Here is a 9,117-nt window from a genome sequence, read left to right as displayed (position 1 = left end):
ATTTTCCTGATGTTGAACTATCCTTTGCATCTCTGATATGTATCCCATGTAGTGAAAAATAATTTCTCCTTCCCATTTCCTCTCTAATTTAACCATTATAAACGTACCTCAAAATCAGAAAGCTTGAAACATGGTAATGAACTTTTTCTCTCTCAAAATTATCTCATACAGACAGTTCACTTAGACATAGGGAGATGTGATCATGGACATTGGAAGGAATCTTATATCCATGAAATCATAGGTCCTTGAAGTACTCCTAAGAAGGATAAGGACTTTCCTGGGACAGCAAGAATGCCATCAGGACACTCATTGTTTGTGGCTGTCTCCTCTACAGTTTGGCCTTTTCTTGAGATTCTAGAACATTTATATGGCAAGGAATCATGGGAATTGAAAGCACTATCAAAAGTGGGGATATGTGTATGTGTTTATCCAACAAATTAGAAAGCATCTGCATGAAGTTATTGTATTATTAGTTTATTATTATTATAAAAAATCTCTCACAAAGTGGGAATAATCTGTAAATGTATGTAATATAAGAACAGATATATTAGTAAAGCTTTAAAAAGTTAAAAAAGAAAGCACTAATGAAGAAAGGAAGAAGGGAAGGAAGGAGAAAAAGAAGGAAGGAGGAAAGGAAGGAAGGAAGGAAAGAAGGAAGGAAGGAAGGAGGGAAAGAAGGAAGGAGGGAAGAAAGGAAAGAAGGAAGGAGGGAAGGAAGGAAGGAGGGAAGAAAGGAAAGAAGGAAGGAGGGAAGGAAGGAAGGAAGGAGGGAAGGAAGGAAGGAGGGAGGGAAGGAAGGAAGGAGGGAGGAAGGAAGGAAGGAGGGAGGGAGGAAGGAAGGAGGGAAGGAGGGAAGGAAGGAGGGAAGGAGGGAAGGAAGGAGGGAGGGAGGGAAGGAGGGAGGGAGGGAAGGAAGGAGGGAAGGAAGGAAGGAAGGAGGGAAGGAAGGAAGGAGGGAGGGAAGGAAGGAAGGAGGGAAGGAAGGAAGGAAGGAGGGAGGGAAGGAGGGAGGGAAGGAGGGGGGGAAGGAGGGAAGGAAGGAGGAAGGAAGGAGGGGGGGAAGGAGGGAGGGAAGGAGGAGGGAGGGAAGGAGGAGGGAAGGAGGGAGGGAGGGAAGGAGGAAAGGAAGGAAGGAGGGAGGGAAGGAGGGAGGGAGGGAGGGAGGGAAGGAAGGAAGGAAGGAAGGAGGGAAGGGGAGGGAAGAGAAATACAAAAAAGCAATTCAAAAATAAGTCAGTATTGGAAGCTTAATGGAAGAAATACTTCACCTAGGAAGATAGATGAGACAATAAGATCCTACAAAAGCTGTGTAAAGGGCCCTTTGAGGACCATGTAGGGGGAGACTATGACACAGGTAGAAAAAGAAAAAAGAAAAAGATGAATAACTCCAGGCATGTGACTTAAATGGTGTGTGAAAGACTTAACTCTAAAGTAGTAATGACAATACCTCTTTCCCTCACTTCTCTCCCAACTACAAGGCTGGGTGGGAGGTCTGATTCTAAAAGAACACTTACCTAAAGCAGAAGTAGAAGGAAAAAAAGAAGCCAAAGGCCAGTCAACAACTGTAGGGGCAGAGCTATAGTTATATGGAGACTGTCTGTGATTCATATTTGTAGAAATGGAGCTAAAAGGACTAGGAGGCAGAGCTAACTGATTGACAGCAACAGAGGCAAAGTTTTAGTAGGTGATAGCTGAGGAGTCAAAAAGCTACATAGAAAATTATTCCAGCTGCAACTCCAAGTATGGAGTAGAAGGCATAGTGTTGCCTGGAAAACTGATCTGGTCAGCCACAAAAAGCAGCACTGAAATCATTGTGTTTAGAGTTTAAGTATTCTTGCCACCGCCCCATTCTCAAAGAATGTATTTAATTTTCTCTACTAGTATAGGGGCTGGGTTGGGAAGAGAGATTGAATGGGCTTTCCTGTAAATTAAGACACAATTAAATGCTTTCTTATCTGATTTTTGAGCATTTGCCTAGACTGGAATCTATACTTTGGGGACTCAAACCAAACTTTGTCCCATACTTGGGAGACCTTCAGAGTAAGTAGGAGACTCCTTTTGCATAAGGAAGCACTGAGCTATAGATGAGAATATATCTAAAATGCATGATATGTTTCTAGATCTTTTAAAAAAAAAGCTTTATTGACAATTGTTTTTACACTAGAGATATTTCCCTTTATTGTATACCATCTCCCAGTAAGACCTATTGGGTGTTTTTTTTTTTTTTTTTTTTTTTTAATGTACAAGACATTTACTCCATAGGGCTAGGAACAAAGTAAATGCATCAATAAGTATTTTGTTTTGTTCAGTCATTTGCAGTTATGTCTGACTATTGGTGACTCCATTGAAGCGGTTTGCCACTTTTCTCTCCAGTTCATTTTATAGATGAAGAAACTGAGGCAAAAGTCAAGTTGACTTGTTAGTTAATAAATAAGATTTTCCCTTTGTAATAAAGGAAAACAGACAAAACAGACCAATGTAATGACCAAGTCTACTATTATGTGCAACATTCTACACTGGTTGTACCTTGCCTCTTTCTTGAGAAAGCAGAAATAGTTTTATTATCTGTCCTTTGGAACAAATTTTAGTTACTGCTTTTAACTTCTTTTTAATGTTCTTTCCTTCCACTTACATTATTATAATCATTCTGGTTTTTTTCTCTTTTTTTTTCTGTTTTCCTCAGTCAGTATCAATTTTTATGTCTTCCTACATTTCTCTGAATTCTTAATTCTTGTTGATTCATGTGATAAATCACATTCTATTAAATTACATGCCATAATTTGTTCATCCATTCCCCAGCTTTCCAACATTTTGCTACCATAAAAAGTACCATTATTAATATTTTGATATAGGCCAAACTATTTGATCATTGACTGTTTTGGAGTATATGCCCAGTAAGGGGTACAAATATGAACAATTTAGTAACTTTTTTCACATTACTCCAAATTGTTCTAAAAAATGATCAGTCTAATTCATAGCTTCATCAACAATGCATTAATGTTCCATTTCATAGCTCTTTTAATATTATTTGTCTTCTCTAAACTTTGCCAAATTTTTTGAGTATGGGATAAAACCTCAAAGTTGTTTTTATTTAATTTTCATTTCTTACCATATTATTAATGATGATAATTTTTGTATTCTATTGCCAATGATATCCATTTTTTTGGAAAATTTCATAACTCTTTAATCCTTTATCTATTGGAAAATGAATCTTTGTCTTAGATATTTGTGTAAATTTTATATATGTCTTGAATATCAGCCTTTTAGCTAGGATATTTAATGCAAAGATTTGATTCTACTCAATATTTTATCATCTTATTTTGCTTGCATTTATTTTGTTCATGAAAAATCTTTTACATTTTACTATATTTGAAATTATATATATATTTTGTCTTTTGTGATTTCTTCTATTCTTTGGTTGTGAATTATTTCCCCCAATAATATGTCTGAGATGCACTTCCTTTCATTTTTCTCAATATATGTTAAGCATGTGCAATTCTTCTAGACATGTTTCCACAATTATGATGTTGCACAAGAAAAATCAGATTGAAAAGAAAAAAAAATGAGAAAAAACAAAAAGTAAGCAAACAACAACAAAAGAGTGAAAATACTATATTGTGATCCTTATTTAGTCCCTATAGTCCTTTCTCTAGATCCAGATGGCTTTACCCATCACAAGTTTATTAGAATTGACCTGAATTACCTCATTGTTGAAAAGAGCCATGTCCTTCAAAATTGATCATTGCATAATCTTATTGCTGTATACCACGTTCTCTTGGTTCTACTCATTTCACTCAGCATCAGTTCATGCAAGTCTCTCAAGACTTTTCTGAAATCATCTTGCTGATCATTTTTTTGTTGAACCATAATATTCCATAATATTCATACACTATAACCTATTCAGCAATTCTCCAATTGATGGGTATACACTCAATTTCTAGTTCCTTGGCACTACAAAATAAAGCAAACTCTTCAGTCTGACATTTGAGATCCTACAAAATCTGACTGCAAACTCCCTTCCCATTCAGAGTTCATATTACTACCCTTTGGAAACATTAGATTTCAATAACTGTCCCCCCAAACTTGAAATAATTTTTTCTATATAGACCGTTGCCTAAGTCTGGAATGTACTCCCTTTTAGTTTCAGCTTTTCAGAAGCCTTCCTATCCTTCCAGATCTAGTTCAAGTTTCTCTGTTTTGTCCCCTTCCTGAACCCACTTAATTCAAAGAGTTTCTTCCTTAGATTTTCCTAAAGCATTTTATCTGAATTTCTCCTCAGCTTTTGACACTCCCAGTCTTAGATTTACACCAAGAATTAATCAACATAGATTCATTAAATACTTATATTTGTTGGATACTCTGATAAGTACTAGAGATACAGAGACAAAGTTTTAGTCCTTACTTACATTCCTATGTAATATAATGTAAGTCCAACTTAAGTAGATAACATGTACATATGGAGGTATTTGCAAAATGAAATATAGGGCAATACATTTTTCAGAGGGAGAAAATAATAGTTGTGGGGATTATGAGAGGCTTCATGTTGAAGGAGACCCTTCAGTTGCATGTGGAAGAAAATTGGGAGCTTTAAGAGGCAAAGTGGAGAAGTAGAGTGTATTCCAGGCAGCCAAGGCAAAGGCATGGAATCAAGAGGGGAATGTTACATGTGAGAAACAACTAGAAATATGATTGAACTGGACCACAACGTGTGGGAGGGAAGTTTCTTAATTATGGACTGGAAATTCAGACAGGGGAGGGAGAAGGGGACTTGGAGTCAGATATTGATGAGAAACAGTGTGGAGGTGAAGGAAGAAGAAAGACAGGACATAGTGTGAGTAGTGTGGTTTGCTCTTAGGCAGCCAAGTAGTATTACTGGGATTAGAAGAATAAGAGGCAGGGAAAGATGTGAGAAAAATCCTCTAATGACAGTTGATAAAGAGAGCTCCAGCAGCCTTTTCTAAATTTTTTATCAATCTTAGCTCTATCTGGTGAGATCCAGGTTGCTGTGCCTCAACACACAGAACTTGAGCCATTTAGAATATAAGCTCTTCAAGGGCAGAGACTAGATCATATATTATTTTTGTATTATCCTTTCCTCAGGGTTGAAATTCTAAAAATAAAATATAGTCCACAAATCTTTAATATTAGAGAGATTTTTCTTAGGGGAGAGAAGGATTTCTCTAAAGAAGAGAATGTGAACATTTGTTTTCTGTGCAGTGTTTAGAATAAATCCTTGAAATACAGAAATAAATATATATGGAGCATCTAATTGCTGCAAAGTGACTTAATTTAAGAAGAAAACCAATTACACAGTATTCATAGTTGGGATTAAGGTGTTTTTTTTTTTTTTTTTTGGTTTAGGATCCATAAAAAGGTCATTTCAGTGAGGTTTCCTGAGACTCAATTTTCTGGTCTGTAAAATAGGAATATTGCCATAGCTGCCTATCTTACAGGCTGGTTTTAATGATCAAAAGATGTAATTTATGGATAATGCTATAAAATGATAGTCTACTACATAAGCATGATCACAATTTAAAATGTAACACTTTTTGAAATTGCAGTTCAAGTGACTGACATATTGTAAAGCTGAGGCAGAAGGTGAAAAATGTTGGTATATGTGGCCAGCAATCATTTGATGTAGTCATGTGAAAAGAATCATATAGCTAGTAACATACTATGTTTTTTTATTTCAAAAATATTTTGACCAAGAGATAATGACAGGTCACAAAATGAGATTGAAAAAAAGAAAAAAAGGAAATGGATTCAAGTCAATTTAAGTTATAGAGTATTTACTATGTACCAGACACCAGAGTGAGTTTGGGAATACAAAGAAAAGCTGAAGACTCTCACCACTTCCAAGAAATTGATAGTCTAAACTCTGAGGTACCACTACATCTCTCTCAGATTGGCTAAGCTAACAGGAAAAGATAATGATGAATGCTGGAGGGGTTTGGGAAAACTGGGACACTAATATGTTGGAATACATGAGAGCCACCTGATAATGGCTGCTGGAGATCCAACCCAGACCTCCAGAATGGACAATTTGTGTGAAAGGATGGTACAAGGAGACTGAGAGGCTTACTGTTCTCTGACCTTCCCACTGAGAGACTGTTGCATTGCCTGACTTCTCTCCTCTTCCCTCTGCCTCCAATTTATCTCATTCCCAGTCCACAACACCTGTGTCAGCAAAGGCTGCCCTGCAACTCCTTCAGATACTATGATTCACAGCTGTGGAGGCTCTCAGAGAATTGACTGCCCCTTAACACTAATACAGTGTTGATGGAGTTGTGAACTGATTCAACCGTTCTGTAGAGCAATTTGGAACTATGCCCAAAGGGCTATCAAACTGTGCATTCAAACTCTCTGATTCAGCAGTATCTTTACTGGACTTATATCCCAAAGAGATCATAAAATAGGGAAAAGGGCCCACATGTGGGTCCCTTTTGTGGTGGCAAGGAAATGGAAACTGAGTGGATGCCCATGAGTTGGAGAATGGCTGAATAAATTGTGGTATATGGATGTTATAGAATATTTTTGTTCTATAAGAAACGATCAACAGGATGATTTCAGAAAGGCCTGGAGAAACTTACAGGAACTGATGCTGAGTGAAATGAGCAGGACCAGGAGATCATTATACACTTCAACAACAGTACTATATGATCATCAATTCTGATGGACATGGCCATCTTCAACAATGAGAGGATTCAGGCCAGTTCCAATGGCCTTGTGATGAAGAGAGCCATCTACACTCAGAGAGAGGACTGTGGGGACTGAGAGTGGATCACAACATAGTATTTTCACTTTTGTTGTTGTTTGTTTGCATTTTGTTTTTTCTCATTTCTTTTCCTTTTTGTTCCGATTTTTCTTGTGCAACATGAGAATTATGGAAATATGTCTAGAAGAATTGCACATGTTTAACATATATTGGATTACTTGCTGTCCAGGGGAGAGGGTGAGGGAAGGGAAGGAATACAAGGTTTTGCAACAGTGAATATTGAAAATTACCTTTGCATATATTTTGAAAATAAAAAGCTTTAATTAAAAAAAAGAAACTGATAATCTAACAGGGGAGACAACAAGTGTATGCAAGCAAGATATATTCAGGACAAATTGGTAATCAATGGAGGAAGAATCAACTAAAATTAAGAGGGATCAGAGAAATCTTTCTGTTCAAGGTGGGATTTTTATCCAGAACTTGAAAGAAAATAGGGAAGTCAGAAGAGAAAGATAAGGAGGGAGAGGCTTGAAGTCATAAGGGACAGCAAGAAAAAATGCTCAGAGTTTGGAGGTAGAATGTCTTGTTCAAGGAACAGCAAAGAGGCCAGGGATCAAAGGTTTAAAAGGCAAAAGAAAGGTGTAAGAAGACTGAAAAAGTTGTGAGGGGGAGGTTAGGAAGGGTTTTGAATATGCTTTAGAGGAGTTTATATATCTTGGAGATGACAGGGAGCCACTGATGTTTAGGAAGACTATTGTGATAACCAAGCATAGAATGGACTGGATGCAGAAGAGATTTGAGGTAGGGTACACCCACCAGAAGGTCATTGAAATAGTCAGTCAGTCGATGAATATTTATTGGGTGAATGCCTGCTATGTGTCAGGCACTCTGCTAAAGACTGGGGATTCACAAAGAAGCAAAAGACAGTCCCTTTGTCACAAGGAACTCACAATCTAACAGGGAAGACAACAAGCAAACAAATGTTTACAAACAAGCTATACACAGGATCAAAAGGAAATAAAAGACGGAAGACTCTAGAATTAAGAGCAGTTGGAAAATGCTTTATGTGGAAGATGGGATTTTAGCTGGGATTTAAAGGAAGCCAGGAGTAAGAGGGAGAGCTTTCTAGCTGAAGAGGATAGCCACAGAAAATGCTGAGTGGAGAGATGAAGTATCATGGATCATCCAGGAGGCCAGCATCTCTCACTGGATTAAGGGTTGTGTTTTGGGATGGGGCAGGGGGAAGGCAAAAGAAGATTAGGAAGTTAGGAGAGGAATAGGTTATGAAGAATTTTAAATGCCAAGTGGAAGAATTTGTATTTGATCCTGGAAGCAATAGGGGATCACTAGAGCTTAATTGAATATAAAGATAATAGGAAAATAGTTTTGCTAACTGAATGGAAGAAGATGGACTGGAATGGGGAAAGACTTGAGGTAGGAGGACCTACCAATAAAGGCATGGCGTTATAAAGGTCTGTACCAGAGTGGTGACAGGGTCAGAGGAAAGAAGGGGGCATCTGTGCAATCAGGCATCATTTTAATGAATGCAGGACCAAGTAAGCTCCATTTATACTGGGGCAGGTTGGTGGGTGTGAGGCTTTACAAAATGTTTTTCAAGGTTGACCTGAGAGTAAAATACTTGACCCTTCATACTTGTCCTAACAAACAAAGGTTTTGCCAGATTGATCAAGACAAACATTTCTGTTTGAGAAAGTCTTGCCAATCAAGCAAACATATCTAGCAGAAGCAAACATTTTGGTAGAATCTGGCAAAATAAAGTGCTCATCAGTTTGTTTTGCTCTTATGAACAAAGCCTAATCAGGAAAGGAAGCACTTTACAATGGAAAGAGCATGAGACTTGGGAGTTTGAGGCTTCTAGTCTTAGTTCCATGGGACTGAAGGCAGGACATTTCATTTCTTGGAGGTTTAGATTCTTCATGTGGAAGATTGGAAACCATATGATGTATGGGTTGAAAGTCTTGCACAGTCTTAACTTGGAGAAGAGATTTAAAAGGCCATGATAGTGTCTCCAAGTCTCTCCAATGAAAGGAACTTTCATACAATAGAAAGAACATAGTTCTGGAATCAAAGGACCTGGATGCAAATTCCATCTTTATTATTTGCTAACTACTGCTATGATTTACTTAAAGTTCCCCTGTGCCTCAGTTTTTTCTTCTGAAAATTGGACTAAAATGCTTCCAAGATTCTTTCCAGCCCCAAGTCAGTCTCTTTAGGCAACTCCCTTTTCCTGTTGTTGAATATCTCTATTTCTTTCCAATTTGACTAAGATCATTTTCAATCTGTTTGATCTAAGAAAGTAGCATTAAGACCACCAAAGGGACAGATTTTTGTTGTAAGAGAGAAAAAAGCTCCTTAACATTAAGAGTTATATAACAAACATT

The sequence above is a fragment of the Antechinus flavipes genome, chromosome 2, assembly GCF_016432865.1.
Source record: "Antechinus flavipes isolate AdamAnt ecotype Samford, QLD, Australia chromosome 2, AdamAnt_v2, whole genome shotgun sequence".
Classification (NCBI taxonomy): domain Eukaryota; kingdom Metazoa; phylum Chordata; class Mammalia; order Dasyuromorphia; family Dasyuridae; genus Antechinus; species Antechinus flavipes.
Note: the sequence above shows the minus strand (reverse complement) of the source record.